Genomic DNA, 21,695 nt, shown 5'->3' on the forward strand with positions numbered 1-21,695 from the left:
CCGAGCTGTGGGGAATTCCGCGGCGGTGTATTGGCGGTCTTCTGCACAGCGGTAAGCGGCTTTTACCGCCAATGTTGTAATGACCCCCCTAATGTCCAACTGCAAAACCCCATGTGACTGACATCGGATGTTACCCTGCCATGCTAGAAATATTAAACGAGGTGGGAGAAAGAGGGGTGCGGCCACAAGATCTCAGAACACAACAGTATTGATTTAAAAATCTGTAAAAGAGAAGGAGGGCTCCCCTTCACAGAGGCCCATCTTGCTGCTAAACTGTAAGACTAAACTTCTGGCTTCAATTATGGCAGAACTGATTCAGCCTGACAAATCTGACTTCATGTCTCGTAAGTCGACAAAACTCAGTCTACAGTCTATAATCGGATGTGTGCGAAGAGAGTAACAGAACCTAAAACCTTACTATCGCTCAGTGCAATCCAGACTTTAGACTTGGTCGATTGGCCCTTTTTGTTTGTTGCAATGGGAGGAATGGGATTTGGTCCATACTTTCTTAAACAATTAGGGTTAGTGGAACCCAATTGGAAAACTTTCTGATAAGGATGGGAAACAAAACAGGTTTGCCCAGTTCCTACTCATGTTTGCACTCGTGAATGATCCTTTAGCGCAGTGGATAAGGTGGGATCCCCTGCTAAGGGGATGGAAACAGTGCAGTAGCTGGGGTGAACGCGTCAAATATGCCAGAGATATAAGGGTCACACTTTAAATACCTCAGCATTGGGGTGTCAAGGGGCAGTGACACATTTTATATGGACAACATAGCCCCCTGTTTAAAAGTTTGGAGACCGAAGCAATGGACTGGAAGAACCTCCTACTCTCCATGCTAGGCCTGGCAGCACTGTGTTTAAGAGAATAGCATTACCGACACTCCTATACCTTGTACAAAATACGCCCTATGACGTGTGAGTGAGAGTCTTCAAAGAACCGGACATAATATTACGAACTATATAACAGAAAGGCCGCCCCCTCCAGCAAAATGTACTCATAACTCAATAAATAAGCACATTTAATGGAGAAACAGATCTGCCCAGTGTGAGCAGATACTATGAAGCCACCTTTTAACTGCAGTAAATAAATGGGTCTTCACATCACAAGATGAGCCGGCGCTGAAAACAGATAAACAAGCCTTAGCAATAAGGGGTACTACGCGCATATATGGGTGCAACCTACCAACATGCTACTGCCAGCCATCTCAGTGGTGTTAGAGTTGTGCCATCTCAGAACCCCTTTCAGAGGGCCACACAGGTGCAACTTGGCCCAACCGTGATGTTTAGGGACTTTTACTTCTGATGTCCCGGGGCCTGATTTACTATGGATCCTGAGTAACTGACCAAGTCCACCTTCTGCAGTCTCACAACCCAAAGTGCACGCAGCAATAAATCATTGCCCAGCCAAATACTCACATTTATGAAAAAAGGGAAGAATTTTATTTCTAATGCTACCCACATAAAGGAAGGGTACGACATTTACTAACAATCTACAGAGTCTTCTTCTCCCAGAGGGCAGGGCTCTAGTGTCTCCCTGGCGATTCCCTGTCCCACTCACGCCTCGCATTAGCGATTGTGGCTATTCCCCATTCACTATTACTAACATCCAGGGTATGCCCCACTAGTAGCCTGAGTCTTTTTTTTGTGTGTTTCAATTCTTTATTCATTTTATAAACAGATATAAACATAAATTGCTCATTAACTATATAAAATGTACATTAAATAGTTAAAAAACAAAGTGCACCAATAAAGAATTTCCGTAATCATTCCGTATTAAATAATAAGAAAAAGAAAATACACAACAAATTAAGATACATTTAAACGGTTTCCTGTTTGAATATATTTTCCCAAAACATATTAAAAAAAAGAAATAGACAACCAACTAAATTATAAGAAACTTATATATCAGTTTGATGATTATAATCTGAAAATGGAAATTTTCTCAATGAATCATCATAAAAAGGAAAAGAAGAATACAACAATTCTAGGAAAGAGCCCCAGATAATATGTTTTAAGTTATCATTTAGTTTATATATCACTCTTTCAAACTGCACAATTTCAAACATATCCTTCAACCAGGATTGGATCGTTGGTAAAACATTAGATTTAAAAAAACGTAATTTATTAACTTTTGCCAGACTAACTGCCATAGATAACCATCTGGACATCTGTGAAGTAACTCTGCAGATTCCAAAAGTATTATGTAATAAAAACAATCAGGGTGATTGAGACAAGATATTAGGTAAAATTGTTCCTAAATATTTTGCTATTTGTGTCCAAAATTGTTCAATCTCGGGACATTCCCATAAGACATGTACAATATCGCAATTGGATTGATGACATCTCCAACAGACCGAGTTTGGACTAAGTTTAGCGGAATAAAGTTTAGAAGGTGACCAATGCTAACAATGGAGCATTTTAAAATAATTAAATTTTAATCTTACATCACGAAGACCCTGATTATAATTTTCAAAAATTTTAGCCCAGTCTTTATCTGAAAAGGTGATATTAAGTTGTGTGGACCAGCATGTTTTTACATTTTCAGATATATCATCTGAAAAGGATCTATCAATTAGTATAGAGTATAAACCAGATACCGTACCTTTGAAATTCTTCCATATACAAATATAACGAGCAATAGATGATTGTATTATAGGATCTATACTTGATTCTATTTTGGAGTTTAAAATTGATGATATCAGAATAAAATGATTAAACTGCAAATTCGGACGTTTATATGTCTCTTGCAATTCCGAGAATGATTTCAAGGAGTTATTCTGTGTGTATAAGTCTGATAGGGTATTAATTTTATGATTTCTCTAGACGAACCAATTAAGCTCTTTACCCTTATAAATAATTGCAGAATTATTCCAAATTGGAGCTTTTAAATCAATACATTTTATAATGTTATGGGCCTTTTGCCATGCTAGTTGAGAAGAATAGACAATTGCATTTGAGAATTGTGAATATTTTGGAAATTTGGTATAATAAATAGCCATGGGAGTAGTAGTTTTCAATAAGAAGTGTTCCATTTTCACCCATAGGGGTTTGTTATCATTTGTGGATATCATATATGTTGAATGCAACAACTGTTGGGCTATCCAATAATTTTTCAAATGTGGAAGACTTAGGCCTCCTTTTAAAGAGGATGAATGTAATTTTGAACTACTTATACAAGGTTGTTTTTCTCCCCAGATAAAGCGGGTTATCAAAGATGAAGTACTTTTGAAGAAATTAGAAGTAATTGGGAGTGATAACATGCTGAACAAATAATTGAATTTTGGGATTGTATTCATTTTAATAATCTGTACTCTCCCCCCATAATGAGAGATTTAATTGAGACCATCTTATGAAATCTCTTTTAAGTTTATCTATAATAGGATTCAAATTATCCATCATAACATTCTTCAACCCAGTATTGAGTAGAATCCCAAGATATTTAAGATGTGAATTTTTCCATTTAAATGAGAAGTTCCCTAGAGAGGCTGGTGTAGTAGTATTGTTCATTGGTAGGGCTTCACATTTGGACCAATTATTTTATACTTGGAGAATTTCAAAAATGTATTTAAAAGGGTGATCAAAGTTTTAACCGAAGAATCCGGGTAAGTTATTGTTAATAAAATATAATCGGCATAATAAAAAAGCTTTTACCTCTCCTGATGGGGTAGCGATACCTTGTATATTAATATTCTGTCTAATCGCAATAGCTAAAGGTTCTAAAGCTATAAAAAACAACAATGGAGAAAGTGGACTGCCTTGTCTGGTACCACAAAGAATTTTAAAATAGGGAGATGTGAAACCATTACAGGTAAGTGCAGTTGGGGATTGATACATTCCTTTGGTTAAAGTAATAAAGTCTGTACCAATACCCATTCTATTCATTGTCCGAAATAGATAGCCCCATTCCACTCTATCAAAAGCTTTTTCTGCATCCAGGGACAGTATTACATTTTCTTCTGTTTTTCTGTTTTATTACGTTGCTGCCATAATAAGTGTAGAATTGTTCGAAGATGGTGAAGAGGATCGGGATGGAACAAAACTAACTTGAGATGAATGGATAAGTGATGCAACAACTGAATTTAAGTGAGTCACAAGTATTTTAGCCTGAATTTTAATATCAGAATTTATTAATGAGATAGGTCTTTAGCTAGAGCATTCTAAAGGATCTTTGCCAGGTTTAAGAATTACAGTAATACGTACTCGCAGAAATTCTGGAGAAAAATATCCTTTTTTTAAAGCTTCATTAAAAAATAAGTTTGTAACCATGGAATTATGTGGGCTTTTGTAATCTTATCAAATTTGATAGGAAAGCCATCCTCCCCGAAGCTTTATTTGTAGCTAGACAGTCAACAGCTTTTGCTATTTCTTCTGTTATGTGCCCTTCCAATCTTAATTTCTGTTCTCGAGTTAATTTGGGGATTTTTAAATTTGTGAAAAAGTCATCTTCCTTTTTAGTATCTTACCAGTTCAATGATGTATAAAGTGTTTCATAATAGGTCTGAAATTGTGTCAGTATATCTGTTGGTAGTGTAGATAGATCATTAGAAGAATTTCTAATAGTAGGTATCGTTCTGGAGGATTCCTGTTGGGTTAATTGATATGATAGAAGTCTTCCAGCCTTCTCCCCCCTTTCATAATTATGTTGGCGAATTAAAAATATACATTTTCCGGCATGAGAAGTATACAAATTATTAAGTTTGAATTTGGCTGAAAGTAATTTTTTTTAAATGTCAGGAGATTCGGTTTTGCTATAATCATTCGTGAGTAATATAACCTTTTCCAATAATATCCTTTCACTATTCAATTGTTTTTTAAGAATATATGAGTCTCTCATAATCATTCCTTTAATGGCCACTTTGCCAGCACCCCAAAGTATACCAGCATCTGTAACTGAATTCTTCTTTTCGTCAAGAAATTGTTCAACGTGTTGACATAAGTTTAATTTGGCCTGAGGTGTTTTATATGAAGAGATATTGAATCTCCAATTAGGTTTAGGAGTCTGTGTTAATCCAATATCAATATGTATATCTATTAAATCATGATCTGAAAGGCTACATGGAATAATTCCTGCATGTGTTATTGATTGTAACATGTAGATGAAGTTAGAAAATAACCTATTCTAGAGCGAGTTAAACGTGAACAAGATGTGATCGTATAATCTTCGTTGTCTGGATGTAGCAGACGCTATGGTTCCTGCAATGCAAAATCTTCTATAAGATATTTTAAGACATGTCTCTGTCACTTGTATGATAAATGTCTGGTTTGCCCGATCTATCAATGAATGGATCTATGGTAACATTCCAATCTCCTTGATTATTACTCATGTAGATCTGAAAGAAGACAATAATCTACTAATCTTAGAAATAAAGATCATTTTCGAGTCATTGGGTGCATATATCGTGCCTACAATCATAAAGGAATTTCTAACACGAGTTTTAACAAATGCATATCTACCATCATCATCTAACGATGTTTGAATAATTTTATATGGTAAGTTTTTATGAAAAAGAATAGCTACCCCACATTTACGAATAGGAGTATCATCCTTATTAGAATTACTCTGGGTTATGCTAGCATGTATAATTTGACCAATCCAATCTCTTTTAAATTTTTCGCTTTCTGATTCAATAAGATGAGTTTCTTGTAATAAGGCAATATCTGTTTTTGTTGTCCAAAAAAATTAACTATGTTCTTTCTCTTAATAAAATGTGTTAAACCATTAACATTCAAGGAAATAAGATTCAAGGGTTTCAACTTATAAACTGACATATTTAGACTAAAAGAACAATATCAATCCGAATTATAATGATATGAAAGAATGTAAGATAAAGATAAGAGAAAAAATTAAGAAATTATACAGTTCCAAATGTGTCAGTGTATATGAATGTTAAGAATGGAGTACCAAATCAAATAATTTTTTTATAATATATTAAAATATGAAATGATTATTTATATGAACTATCATTACAAAATAAATTGTCCTACACAAGTGATAAGGCAATTATGTACACTTAACAACTAAAACTTTGAACTGGTGAGGTAAACAAATGTGTCACGGAGAGGTGAGAAGAGGGTGTTAGTGTCATTTCAAGTATAAAATAGAATATCTGATAGCATGAGCAAATATAGTCATGTGGAGAGAGATATGGAAAATAAAGAAGAAATATAAGTGAAGGAGGAAAAAGGAAAAATATAATCGCATATGATTTATATTTCAACCATGATCAAGGTTTCAAGAGTGATCTAGATTTATCTCTTGGTTGATATTTTTTCCAGGCTTTAAGTTTACCACCATGGGACCAGTGACGTTGAACAGTCTCCCATTCTCCTTGATTCGCATCACTCGGAGTGTTAGATGGGGAAGATTCTTTTGTTGGCAAGGGAGCAGAAGTCTTATGTTCCATCTCTGAGTCCTTATCATCTGAATCCTTCAAAAATGATTCCAAGTCATGAGGATCTGAATATTCCTTGGTTTTCCCTTGAAAAGTTACAATCATAATGGCCAGTTCCAGAAGACCATATTTTATGTCTATTTTCCTTAGTCTAGCGCATAGATTTTAAAATTGTTTTCTTTTGAGATTAGTAGGTGCTGAAAAATCTGCTGTGATGATTACTTGAGATTTTTCGCACTCATGTGGACCATGATCTTTTGCTGCCATAATAATTTGACGGGTTTGTTGATGTCGTAAAAAGCAGGATTGTAGAGTGGTCCATTACACGTGTTTGAACGCGATGAGCTCTCTGAAATTCTAAAGGCACTGTGAAAGTGATGTTTGTCAAAGTTGGGATTAAAGTGGTCAAAAAGTCTAATATATTATCTTTCTCTATGTGTTCTGAAAGACCTATAAGTCTAAGATTATTCCTTCTGCTTCAGTCCTCTAAATCAATCATTTTTTCCTGCAGATACCAAATATCCTGACCTGTGTCTGGTGTTATATCGAGGCGGGATTCAATATTCGTAATCTGACTGTCCATTGTCTGTATGCGGGATTGGAATTTGATAACATCATTCCTTCATCCTTGAACTTCCGTAGTATTTGTAGAGACTGTATTGTCCAGGGCCGCAATGGAGGATTTTATGTCTAATAGTTCTTTCACAATTGTATCCATAGCTGCTGAGGGTAGTTCAGTAGAATCAGCCATTTTACATTTGGAGTCAGTGGCGTCAGGGTTTGATAATAAAGCTGCACTATATTACAATTGCCTTACTACTTTAGGTTCTGACATAGGGAGCAAATCAATCGTCTTCCAAAGTTCTGTTTATAATGGATGCTTAGTCACTTAATACTTCAATTCTAACAATAAGCTTGATTTTATTCACCATTGTAGTACCTACATTGCAGCATATATTCCATTTCAATATAATTTCCTTCATGATGACATGTTATATGCATGTAGAATAACATTAAAAGAGTAAATGTAGTCAGTTAGGAAAGCATTCAGTTGAGTACACAGGCGCTACCAATCCCTGATTCCAACTGGCTTAGAAAGTGCACTAGTCAGGGTGAATACTTCCAAAAGCCCCCCTCTACCAGCAATTAATACTGGTTATTCAAACATTTCCTAAATTTGCTAGGCACTCAACCCACCAGAGCAACAGTCAATTTATTTTTATGGAAAACAAATATTGTTACTACAATAGTTCCACCTGTGTTTAAGCTATTCATTAGTTCATACGCATGTTCAAATTGGCACCACTGTATCCACAAACAATTGATATATAGTCAAATGAATCGTATTCCGTGATTCTCTACATTAATTTCCAAGATAAGCGTTCACATTGAATTTCCACCAATAGAAGCTCTTGATATCTCTCAAGTTCAGCCCGCCAACACGTGTTTCGTCAGGGTTATTACCCTTATGACTTCATCAGGGCTGTAACAATGTATAACACACTTATTAATGCGTACAATTTAGATACCATTTTTCCTGTTAATGTGAATAACCATACGGTGTCGCGTGGGCAGTTGAATAGTGACAGGGAAACCAAATAAACGCATTATATTAATGTGATGGGTAGCAACCAATATATGTACAAAGGTGACCATATGCCCAAAATTCCTAAATGTCCATAGGTGAATAACACTCATCCTCAATGCTGTATACCAAACTTAATCAGCAGTGTAAACTGTTCATGTATGCATGCCACTGTGAATTATACCCAAACAAAAAGGAAAAAATGTGATGTCACTAACCTTCATATTCAGAAAATCCTTCCATAAAAAGTCTCACTAATAATCAATAATATATTGATTTCATAACGATGTTTCAAGGTCTACAGTAATGATAATCCAATTCTCTGTCCAAATACCAAAACCAAAATCAAGTTGAATAAGTGTGAGTCCTTGCCACTGTGATCTCAAAAAAATACATACTACTGATATCTAGCTACTTAATCCTTGAGTAACATAAAGCTACAAACTCCTTTGTATAAGCAGATACACTACTAGCAGTTTCGTGACTATGGCCTAGTATAAGTAAATCAAATGTATATATATTGTGGTGTCCCTACTCGTTAATTTGAATATTAATTACAAGTAAAATGTCTATAAAGAAGTCAACAGCGTCCTAAAGTATATAAGGTATTCGAATACCTTTGTTCCCTTAAATTGTATAACTGAGCCATCGTGCACCGACAATTATGTTTACTAATTCTAAACAAGTTAAACGTATAGCAGAGTACCGCCCCTTAATTGTATCTGCCGGAGCCCCAGTCTTAGTCTGACCGGGCCTGCACACTTAACTTCGGCAAGCTATCTTGCATCTTTCACGTTCACTCTGGTTGGAAGCGAGTACGCTCATCAACCGAGCGTCGCTAGCGCCGGAGATTAAATATCAGCACCTGTGCATCTTAACACGGAAGTGACTAGCACGTATGTGTTAGTCCTTCCTTATTGTCTATGGCCCCCACATAAACATAGAAAAAGGACTCCTCACTCACTCGTTGTTCACTATCTATGGACCACTGAGAAATTCGATCTAATTTATGTCAATGTAATTTCTATTACTCTACCTCTTATACTAAAGTGAAATTAATAATTAGCACATTATTCAGTATATGAAAACTAATCTATTACAAATTAACACACCCAAACAATTCAAAACACATATTGTAAGTTATAAATTAGTACATATACTATTCCAGAAACAGTGGCAAGCATACATAAATTATCAGCACAAGTACTATACTTAATCAAAGTGCAATTATATAGAACCATTCAAAAATATTCTAAATGAATTAGAGGATCCAGCCAAAGCCTTAAAGATTAATAACTATAAAAACCAACCTAATTGAGACATAGATTACCCAACTACATTCCTAATAAATACTCCAACTCATGATCCGTATTTAAGCCCAACTCCACTGCCTGTAACCTCATGATCCATAATGATTCCCCTCGTCTAAGTTGTAATTCTCTGTTTCCACCCCTGGGGTCCACAGAAATGTGCTCCAAACCAAAGAATTGAATTGTAATCTGTGTGCTTTGATTCTTATAAACCAGGACATGTTGTACTAGTGGATATCTCTCATCCCTTTGTTTAACTACCCTCAAGTGTTCACCAATCCTTATTTTCAATGGGCGTATAGTGCTTCCTACATATACACATTCACATTTTATAATGTAAACAACATATTTCTTGTCACAAGTCATATGTGAACTTATTTGATAGACCTTACCATCATCGTCAGTAAATTCCGTTAGACCATGGCAGGCCCACTTACAAACCCCACAATGGCCACATTTATAAAAGCCTGGATATTTTCTGGATAGCCAATTCTCTTTGTTTTGAGGTCTAGGATAAGTCCGACATAACAAATTCTTCAGAGATTGTCCTCTTCTATATGTAAAGATCGGGCGTGATGTAACAAACTTTGTTAGCATGTTGTCATGTTTCAAAATGTTCCAATCTCGTTGCATCACCCTCTGCAAAATAGATGCACTCTCATTATAGTCTGTGATCAATCGGATCTCATTCAAAAAAATTTCTTCCCAGGGTTTCCAACGTGGTAATAAAGTCTCTGTCCGGTTCACTTTTTCAACCCTTTTCTGTGCATTATGAATCGTATCCCAACTGTAACCCCTTTGTACAAAGCGAGAGATCATTTCCTGTGCACATTCTTCAAATTCTTCTGTTCTACTACAATTTCGTTTCACCCTAACTAATTCCCCAAAATGTATTGCCAATATCTGGTGTTTGGGGTGTGCCCTGAATTGTTTGGGTGTGTTAATTTGTAATAGATTAGTTTTCATATACTGAATAATGTGTTAATTATTAATTTCACTTTAGTGTAAGAGGTAGAGTAATAGAAGATTACATTGACATAAATTAGATCGCATTTCTCAGTGGTCCATCGATAGTGAGCAACGAGCGAGTGAGGAGTCCTTTTTCTATGTTTATTCGGGGGCCATGGACAATAAGGAAGGACTAACACATACGTGCTAGTCACTTCCGTGTTAAGACGCGCAGGTGCTGATATTTAATCTCTGGCGCTAGCGACGCTCGGTTGATGAGCGTACTCGCTTCCAACCAGAGTGAACTTGAAAGATGCAAGATAGCTGGCCGAAGGTAAGAGTGCAGGCCCGGTCAGACTAAGACTGGGGCTCCGGGCAGATACATTTAAAGGCGGTACTCTGCTATACGTTTAACTTGTTTAGAATTAGTAAACATAATTGTCGGTGCACGATGGCTCAGTTATACATTTTAAGGGAACAAAGGTATTCGAATACCTTATATACTTTAGGACGCTGTTGACTTCTTTATAGACATGTTACTTGTAATTAATATTCAAATTAACGAGTAGGGACACCACAATATATATATATATATATATATATATAGATTTGATTTACACATACTTGGCCATAGTTACAAAACTGCTAGTAGTGTATCTGCTTATACAAAGGAGTTTGTAGCTTTATGTTACTCAAGGGTTAAGTAGCTAGATATCAGTAGTATATATTTTTTTTAGATCACAGTGGCAAAGACTCACACTTATTCAACTTGATTTTGGTTTTGGTATTTGGACAAAGAATGGGATTATCATTACTGTAGACCTTGAAACATTGTTATGAAATCAATATATTATTGATTATTAGTGAGACTTCTTATGGAAGGATTTTCTGAATATGAAGGTTAGTGACATCACATTTTATCCTTTTTGTTTGGGTATAATTCACAGTGGCATGCACACATGAACAGTTTACACTGTTGGTTAAGTTTGGTATATAGCATTGGGGATGAGTGTTATTCACCTATGGACATTTAGGAATTTTGGGCAAATGGTCACCTTTGCACATATATTGGTTGCTACCCATCACATTAATATAATGCGTTTATTTGGTTTCCCTGTCACTATTCAACTGCCAACGCGACACCATATGGTTATTCACATTAACAGGAAAATTGGTATCTAAATTGTACGCATTAATAAGTGTGTTATACATTGTTACAGCCCTGATGAAGTCATAAGGGAATAACCCTGACGAAACACGTGTTGGCGGGCTGAACTTGAGAGATATCAAGAGCTTCTATTGGTGGAAATTCAATGTGAACGCTTATCTTGGAAATTAATGTAGAGAATCACGGAATACGATTCATTGGACTATATATCAATTGTTTGTGGATACAGTGGTGCCAATTTGAACATGCGTATGGACTAATAAATAACTTTAACACAGGTGGAACTATTGTTGTAACAATATTTATTTTCCATAAAGGTAACATTAAAAGAGGAAGAAAGCAATAAATTACTTCAATGAGCGTGATATCCACTGTGTAGATTGCAGTCCGCTTTTGCCAAAATCATATTGTTTCTGTTAAGCCGTGCATATGCTATCCTTGCATCTTCCAAATTGTGCTATACTATGCTAGGATCATTCAAACCGGACAGTACCCAAGATAGCACATAACAGTTCCGATGCTGCTCGACACAATGAGGTAGGGAGTGATCGCGGTTTATTGTTTCCTCTATGCCAAGTGCATGTTATCCTGCCGTCTTGCGTAACGCGCTACAGTACGATAGAATCAGTCAAATCAAAAAGCTCCCACAGGTAGTGCATGACGAATCCGATGCACGATACATTAAGGCAAGAAGCGCACATGGTTATTTGATACCGCTAGGCCTCGAGCATTATCTCCTGCCGTATTCCACATCGCGCTACATTACAATATGATCAGTCTGATCGGAGATCATCCAGAAGCAGCATGTGACAGTTCCAATGTTACACGATGTAACAAAGTAAGAAGCGCTCGCGTTTTTAAGTTCCAGAATGCATAAGAAAGTGTACTGTACCAGTCGGAGTTTGAGACAAAGCTCACGCTGCTATTTTGGCCTCACCGATCGTCATATCTTTCAGCATTTAATTCAATTGCAGCGCAAATTGCCCCTAAATCTTGTATCCTATGCCATCTTGCCGTTCTCTGACATGTACTCTCCTTTTTTCCTGCTATATAGAGTTCGGAGAAATGTATTTTGGCCTGTTTCCCCGTCTCCGTTCGTTCCGGCTCTAGAAAGGAGCCACCATCTTCCATGGCGCTTGGCTCCACCCCCAATAGCCGGAGTCTCAATATCCCATTCCGACTCTGATTTTACATCGCTAGTGTTCCAGTGCACACATGCTCAAATTAGCAGCAAGTTCCCGTGGGGCTGTCAGGCCCAACACAAGTTTTACCTACACTGGCAGGAGGGAAGAGTACAGAGTCCTGGATTGTGCCCTGTCTGTGGGCGATCACAGCAGATCCAGCCCAAGTAGGTGAATCAGAAGATTCAGCAGCTGTACTCAGTGGGTGCAGGCTTTCTTTCTCATGGTCGCTCTCCAGCAGGAATCAGAGGTTTCCTACAGCATTTCCTGTGAGGTAAATGTTCATGTGCTCCCGATGGAGGGTAGCTACCATGATCCTCTTCTGCTAGGGTGACAGTGCTCCCATGGCGTTCTCACTTACCCAATGGGGTAGAAAAAGTTGCAGTCCTTGAGGCACCCGGTGACCCCATCCTACACACGGGGTCACCACCGCTCACTGTCCACAGGCTGTGGGCCGGTCAACACAGCAGCAAAGTTATCCATGGCAGCCCCTTATGACATAGAGGGTTGCTGCACCGCTACTGTACAAGGATTCAGCTCTTACTGCACATCAGTTTTTTACCTCTGCAGACGCCTTCTAGTATACTCAGTCACCACTCTGCAACTGCACAAGACTTTGGCCTTTACCGCATTACAATCTTGCACACTGCTATTTTCACAGCAGGCCTCGCCTTGCACACAGGGGTCGCCAACACAGTCCTGCACATGGGCAATGACCCTATCAGTGCAGCAGCCATTTCTTCACACCGGAAGTCCACTTGACAAGGCACTCTACTGAACCTCGCTCCCTCCAGTGCTGTCCTCTTCCACACAAGGCACACTGGTCTTGGCAAGGAGGCAGGCGCTGGTGCTCCAGGCTTCAAGGCTGGTGGTCTTGGATTTCCTGGGTGTTGTCCCCTTACGCAGAAGAGAGATTAGCAGGCCTTGGCATCCACTCCTGGTCACAGGCAGAAGTCTTGCACAGCTTTCCTCCCTCACACACCCCTTCTGGCTGCTTGGCAGATGATGACTTTTGAGGTCTCATGCACCCCTTCTTATATTCCATTTCTAGACACCAAATGTGATTTAGGGTCTGAGCCTGTGAAGTTTTATGTTGGGGATCTTCTTCTTTTGAAGTACATTCTCCTCTGCTCTGAAAAGTAGTCTGTCACAGCAGGGATGTCACTAACGCTGATAATCCCAAAACAGTGGCCATGAGAGTGTCTAGAGGTCACACCTGGATATTAGCCACAGTGATATGTGCCTCAAAATGTTATCCCAGGGCCCCCAGCCTACTATTGGAATCTTTTATGAGACCGATCTCCTCCCTAAGATTTGCCCAGGCCCCTTCCTTCTGCCATCTCACTGAATCAAATAGCAACCTTTGAAGTGTTAATGAGAGGCCTGGTCTTTCCCTCCCCAGTGTGTGTCCTACTCAGATTACATAAATGCAGCAATCCACAAATCTATCTGTGGGATCTCTCTACCTCCACTCCATGTTTGACTATGCAGGTCTGGGTCTCCCAAAATGGAGCCCAGTGCCTTCAATGTATTGTGCATCCACAGGCACAAATACACCCAGTGCATGTATGCAGCATACATGCAGTGGACTTTACTGCATCCTCCACAAACTGCACCACTCACAGGCAGACATACATCCAGCACTTTCATTTAACATGCATGCGCTGCCCAGCACTGTATCCTTCATGTGCTGTATCACTCATAGGCACAAGGACATTCAGCACGTGCATGCACCGTGACCGTCCTGCAGCAACCTTAAGTTAGCCAAGGGCGAGTTAAACATGCAGCAGTGAAACTTTAAAAAGTGAGTGAGTCTATAGGCCTCACTCAAGTGACACAGGTTAAAAAGGACCTGTTCACTCAAACTGATCACTACAAGGCATGCTAGCACCTTTGCTCTTGTGCTGCTTAACTCCTGGTGAAGGCAGTACTCTTCCAACACTATGAGGGTAGCGCTTTGGGCTCCTCGCAGGTCCAACAAGACTGCAATCTATGAGACGGGCATATGTCAAGGTGCACACACATGATCCATGTTTGCCTATTAGAACAGAAATCAGCATTAGGGATCCAGACATCGGTACAGTTGGGTGTTTATGGCAGAGGTGCATATCCATTACTATTCAGGGGGTTTTCATGTCTCAGCAGTATAATTTTTTAGTTGACCAAACACACTAGTTCTTACAGGCTTTTTAAAAAAAAGAAAATGTATAGATATTTCATACAATTTCTGGTGTGCCAGTCAAGTCTGAACTCTCCAAGGGTGTTGACATCAGACAAGAGGGATTGGGTCACCCCTATTACTGTACAATTGGTGCAAGACAGAGAAACACATCTACTGGTCTTAGAATCACCCCATTTAGTGTAAAAATGGTGCAAGAGAAACCTATCTAATGTCTGAATTGCACAATGTGAAACTAGGAACCATGGCCTCAATCCCTGCTGCTTTTGCCACATTTTGTGAGCCTAGAGATTTTGTCTTAAATGTGATAAAGGACAAGAAGGCACAATAAATTAACAGCATCTTGAAATACTTCATTTCAAAATGCGCACTATACTAAGCCCTCTTGTACAGATAAGATAATATAATGAAACAGTATAATGTTGTTTTATCTATGATTACAATTTAGGCCACATATAAGGTGTCTTCTAAGCCCATAAACTAAGAGTGATTGATACTATCATTGGAAGTCAGAGCCCCTTTAAACGTCACAGAAATACAGATAGTAAGAAGCAGAAATTGAAATTCCTTAAAGGAATATGAATTGCTCCTTCTAAGCATGAACAGATTGAAGATTGTCTAGCTCAGATTCTAATTAAAATGGGAAAATTCAGGCTAAAAGGAGTCAAGGTGTTTGGGAATAAAACAAGACAGGTGTCCGCATCGTAAAGACTCCAGTAGAAGTCTTTAAAAGAAAGGTACCAGTGTAAGCATGAAGCTATGCACTGTGAGGGCAAAAATTGTGTGAAGAGGTCTGCACTTCTCCAAGTCCAAAGGAATCTGCCGTAACTCTAACAATGGGAGTACAAACTTAAAGTGGAAGGTTCCAGGAGCATCCATATCTCCAAACACGTCACCAGCAACCCAATATTCCTCCTTCTCATGGAGCATCTGCAACATCGGACAAATCTGTGCTTTCAATAAAGGCAGCATATCAAAATGTAAGTGTAAATGTGAATGAGAACTACAAATATATATGTCATGACCAAACACCAGAACACATGAATATATAAAAAACTCATTTCTACAGAGAATACATCTTCAATAATATGTTTTGATACTTCACTTTACATTAATAATGCAGAGGCACACAGGGTATATGATGTTGGTTAAATATGTGTATTACTTTGGTAACTTGTAGGGGTGCAGCCACAATTATGCTACTCCAATCCCCTCTCTCATGGTGAATCACGCCATCACAATCAAGATAAGACTCTTATCAGATGGACTAATGAAAACCTCATAGGTTTCATGCATTTTTGTCAAGTCTCCTCCAGATGTTTCATCTCATCATAATATCTACATTGACTCTCCTCCAATTCTACATCTTCTCTCTTCCTTTTAACTCCTTTCCTTGCTTGTTTCCTCTTATACACCTTAAAGATGACAACTAAAGATATCACACACAAAGCAATTATCACAAGTGGTCTCAAAATGGAACCCACTATTCCACTTCCAAAATTTCTAAACCATCTTCCATCTGCAGCAAACCCATTTCTAATTGCTTCCCAAGCAACTGTCACTTCCAACTCCTCCAAATCTTTCTTTCTGATCAGTGATGTTCTTAATGTATTTTCTCAAGTTCTTACTGTTATCAGGGAAGTAGGAGCAGCATTGCTGGACCTTTAACAGCCAACAGACTCCGCCCTCTTTGGTGAGAAGAATGTCTAACGCATGCTGATTTTGCAAAACTATAGCTATTATAGCTACCATTTCCGTATCTACAAGTAATAAAGCTCTTGCAGTACTAGTGGACATCTTGTCAACTACCGTAGACAACTTTCAAATGTCCATGTCATTCAAAATCTCCCCAACAGATGGGATCACTGCACCAAAAATATATCCTATAATTTCACCAGCACTAGCTCCTCGCTTGGGTCTGGAACTCGGTTCCCACACAGGATCATCAAAATGTTTAACATGATAATCTGCAGAAAGCCTACATCCAAATAGCATGTACCATACACAGGATCATCAAAATGTTTAACATGATAATCTGCGGAAAGCCTACATCCAAATAGCATGTACCATATCATTTCTTGGGCAATTTGAAATAGGCATACAAATCAAATAAACTCCAGGAATCACAGGATCATTTCCATCTAAAAATAGTTCCCAATTTTCTCTAACTTCAAAGGTGAGCTCGTATTTACTCTTTCCCACGAACATAAAGTCATATACATTCTTGTCAGTTTGCAAACACAGTTTCCCTTTATCTTGCCAATCCAAAAGCTAATGATCAATCTCTTCTTTAGGTCCTTTAGCTTTCACCTCCCTCCTCCTATCTTACACCAGGTTTAAAAATTTCTTCTCGACTTCTGTCAATTTGCAAGTTAAATTATGTCTATGAGCATAGGGAAATCTAGCGTCATGATAGGTGTAAAAAACCTTCCGTAATTTTGGCATAAGAGTGTCTATTTAAATGTTCAAGCAAGGGAACTTCTGAAAGGACCAAATCATAATTTGAAAAATAATTGTGAAAGTGACTCTGTCCATAGAAAAGGCTCAGCAAAAGACTGAGAGGTCTGTGTTTTGCTCTTTAACCATTACGCCACTTTTACTGTGATTAATTTCCCTGTGTTTTTTTTTTTCCTTTAGTGAATACTGAACTGTTAGGACTACCTGAATCATGGTTCCATTTCATCTGTGAAGTTTTGTAAAATGAACACTAGTAAATGGATGCAAGGCCACCACCTGTGTCTTCAGCCCCATGCTGCTGTGGGGCTAGGCACATGCCTTGTGCCCAACTGCCCATGCTTCCAGCCCCCTGGACTGCCGCCAGAGCCTCTGCTTAACTGCTCATGCATTCAACACTCTCCCCTATCGCCCCCCCCCAACCGTGCACAGCTTCTAGATATTTGTGTGGTGAGTATTGTAAGCATGGATTTGTTTTCTGCCTAGCTCTATGCCTAACCAATTTGGCATCCAAACACTCATGCACTACAGCAGCTGCACACAGGACCTGGCCAAAAGTCAGCCCCTGTGCCAACGCACCAATGTTTTCTACTGGCTGGACACAGAGTCCGTCGTGCACTACTCTGTCTGTGCCTGAGAACTGGTCATTGTGTCTTCCTTTTTTCTCTGTGATTTTTTTTTTTTTTTTTTTTAAGTCGAGCGAAGACAGCGCTTGTGCTGTTGCATACCTACCTGTTGTAGATGGTTTGTGGGTGTAGGAGGTGTGGGTGCAGTGTTATGGAAATAACAGTATAATAAGCTCGGCACAACACTGGAATTGGGTTTAGCTGTGTTTGCTTTATTGCCTTTGAGTATTTGTCTCTTTTGTTTCCCCTGAGCTATGAATGTCCTTTGCTTTTCTATACTCAGCGCCTTCCTTTGTTTTCTTGTCTCCTCTTATTATTTTCTTCTGTGTTCTAAGCCGTTGTTCTGTCTTTCTTTTAGGGGTTCCTTCCTTGAAGAGACGCTTCCCCAATGATCAAGCAGGACCGGAGGAGTCAGCGGGATGAAAGCCGGGAGAGGTACAAAAGAAAAGAAAAGGGAAGGTAAGTGGTGTGTCTGGGGACTTCTGGGTTAGGGTTAAAAGTTAGTGCAGCGTGGTGGTACAAGGAAACCTTCTTTTATATGTGCCCAAGCTATCACCAAGACGTGCAGTGAGTCTAGATATTTGTCCACTGAGCCTATTAAATGGTCTCAGTAAGACTGTTAACCTCACAGTCTTCTCAAGTGCAGGTTAGTAAAGCAGTCTGAAGATGGGTTATACGAACAACAACAAAAAAAAAAAAAAAAAAAAAAAAGAATTCTACACTCCCGATTCAACTTATTAATGTCGGGTTGTTTATGAACAGTTCTTCCCACTGCCAGCCCCCACGCTACCTGCTCTCTCTTCCCTGCCGAGTAACTCATTGCAGTGCACTCAAATGTAGTAATGTACCTGTGATAGCCACGTCCCTCCAGGGACGTGGTGGGAAAATGCTCTGGATCGCTGTTGTGCACTCCGCACTGCCGATTCTGGCGTTACGACGTCTTCTCCGTGTCCTAGGTTGTCTGTCGCTCTCCTTCACTCTCCTTCGTGACTCCTCCTTCGTTCTGACCGGTGGACACTGCGCGTGCCGGAAAATCTTCATTTGTGGCTTTGAGAACCTGGATTTCCAGGTTCGGGCCGGCCTCCGTCGACGTTCTTCGCTCCATAGTGCCCCCGGGGCACTGTGTAATCGGGCTGGGGTCGACCTCAGTAACCTGGGATCTCGCGACCCGGTTACAGTGAGGTTTAGCTCCACCCAGTCATTGTGATTTGTGCATGCCAGTGTCCTTTAACAATCCTTGCTTGCTACTGGGTAATCCTACTCTTTGTCCAACGATTTTCTTTTTTGTCTCCTCCTAGGAGATCAGAACAACTACTATCTAAATACACTATTTACCATTTTAAGATGTGTTCAGGAACTACTTTGATCTTTCATCTGGAGCACGGGAGACAGGTGTTTGTCTTTCTGTGCTCTGCTGGAAACAGGGCTGTAAATCTTATCTGGTCATATTTGTGCATTCAAACACTTTGCTCCCTCCTCCGTGCCGTCTTACTCATTTGTATTTTGTTTATTATTTCACTGTCTGTTTTTGGTTAATGGCTAGTGTAACATGTTTTACTGATGCCATTTTTGGTTTATTATATTTTTCGTTATTGTGAAATCTTTTGGTGCAAACTATTAGCTTTTGAAACTGTAATGTTAACATTTTGTAAATGTAACTTTGTGCATGTTTTGCAGTGGATTATGTTATTTACTTATGACCTTGGAGGTGCATTGTTATAACAATGTAATTAGCTTATTTTTTTAAAGAAGAGTTTGTGATGTCTCAGGGCATTAGCTCTCCTCCTCACTCCGCTCTTTGAAGGAGCCCGTCTCTTCACCCATTGCCCAGCTGCACTATCCCACCGACAGGGCTCCCACACTGCCCCCTGCTCCTTGCAGTATAACCCCATCCCTCTCCTCTCACTTCCACATGCTTTGTGCAGGAGCCTCTTCTTTCTTCTTTCTATTAAACTTTGTGCACATTTAAAGCACAGTGTGCTGCTTCACAGTAGATTACGCTATTTACTTATGATCTTGGAAGTGCGCTGTTATACAAATGTAATTAGTTTTTTTTTTGTTAAAAATATATTTTTGTGAAGAATTGAGTTTATGATGTCTAAGGGCATTATCTCTCCTCACTCCTCTCTTTGAAGGTGCCCAGTAGTTCACCCATCACACAGCTGCACTCTCTAATCTGCAAGACCCCCACACTGCTCTCTGCTTCTTGCAGTATAACCCCCATCCCTCTCCTTTCGCTTCCATAAGCTTAGTGCAGGACCCTCCTCTCTCTTCTTTTTCTACCCAATAGACAAACACCTACCTCTACCTACCTCTCCCTACACTCACCTCTACCAACAACAATCTCTACCTACACCTACCTCTATCTTTACCTACACCTACCTCTGCCTATACTCACCTCTACCTGTACCCACACCTACCTGCACCTACCTACACCAACCTGTACCTACACTCTACCTACACATACCTCCACATAGACCTACCTCTGCCTACACCTACATCTACCTGCCTCTACCTCTACCTCCCGCTACCTCTACCTCAAGGACAGGTTTGAGCCTTATGTTGTACGTAGTGACTTGCACTTTAACACATTGATTCTGTCATTATCTCAAAGCAAAGGTTGTGAATTTTAATCAGTCATATTTTAGAGGTTTTAGAATGGTTGTTACAGCTGTTACGTATCGTGTCTTTTTAATGGTCTTGAATTTGTTGCTACATTTTTTTTGTTATTTTTGGTCAGCAACAAACAACGTCTTATATTGTGTTTGCACCATTTTAAATGGGCAGTTATTTTTTTTCTCTTTGTCGTTCTGTTGTAACGGTTTTAAGTAACTAACTACACAATAAATGATTCTCTACACCTACCTCTGCCTCCACCTACCACCATCTCCAACTCTACCTACACCTACCTCCACATCTACCTCTACTTACACATACCTACCTCTACCTTCCTTAACCTACTAATCAGTGTAAAATTTGGGGCGGTGGGGGGAGGCTACCCTCCTCCAGTACAGCCTGCAGTGCTACAGGAATGTGTATCCAGTGATTTAACTTTAATACCAATGAAGAGGCACAGTGTAAGATACTGCATTCTTCAAATCAGCACCGACATTCATTCATCCATGAGTTTATATGTGATATTAATGTAGGGGCAGACTGTACACTCGTGCAGCTTATTATTCATATAGGCATTCATTCATTAGTTTAATATTGATGAAACAGTACAATGTACTGAGCCGCAGCCAGCAGAACAGCATTATATTAATTTATTCATTCATTCATTTAAACGTAGTATTAATGAAGGGGCACACTGTACACCCTTGTACCTTCCAGAGCAGCATTCATATAGGTATTCATCTATTAATTTAACTCTAATATTGACGAAGAGGCAGAGTGTACTCCTCAGCCTACATAACAGTGTTATATTCATTCATTCATTCATTTATACGTATTATTAATTAAGGTGCAGAATATAAATTATTGCAGCTTGCAGAGGAGTATTAATGTAGCCATGCATCCAGGGGTTTAAATGTGAGATTAATTACGGTGCATTGTTATAAAATGTAAATACTTTATTTTGTTAAAAAAAAGAAAAAGGTTATGGAATACGTGAGTTTGTGATGCTGCGCCCCAATTGCTTTGTTTTGTTTGTATTTTTTCTTTTGTAGAACAATTTATTTGTATACTTTAATTTCAACGCCCTCCCGCTTCATTGCTGGAATTTTTCTATGGTTTTATCTTACATTTCCTTAAGTCACAGCCATGTCCAGGGCACCAGCACCCCTCCTCACCCTCTCTCTTTGCGTGCGCACTTCACCCATCGCCCCTTCTGCACTCTCCGTGGGACCAA

General features: G+C 39.1%; 1 long non-coding RNA gene across 2 annotated transcripts; it reads right to left on the reverse strand.

Moving 5' to 3' along the window:
• Positions 1–18,036: 18,036 nt before the first annotated feature.
• Positions 18,037–19,029, reverse strand: LOC138300284 (uncharacterized). 2 transcript variants are annotated; one of them, XR_011204903.1, is made up of 2 exons: positions 18,694–19,029; positions 18,037–18,213 (listed from the first exon to the last, which is right to left on the reverse strand). It is a non-coding gene; the product is annotated as an uncharacterized lncRNA (long non-coding RNA). The 2 variants fall into 2 exon arrangements; XR_011204904.1 differs by having other exon boundaries at positions 18,037–18,225.
• Positions 19,030–21,695: the final 2,666 nt, after the last annotated feature.

This window comes from Pleurodeles waltl, chromosome 6, assembly GCF_031143425.1.
Source record: "Pleurodeles waltl isolate 20211129_DDA chromosome 6, aPleWal1.hap1.20221129, whole genome shotgun sequence".
Taxonomy (NCBI): Eukaryota; Metazoa; Chordata; class Amphibia; order Caudata; family Salamandridae; genus Pleurodeles; species Pleurodeles waltl.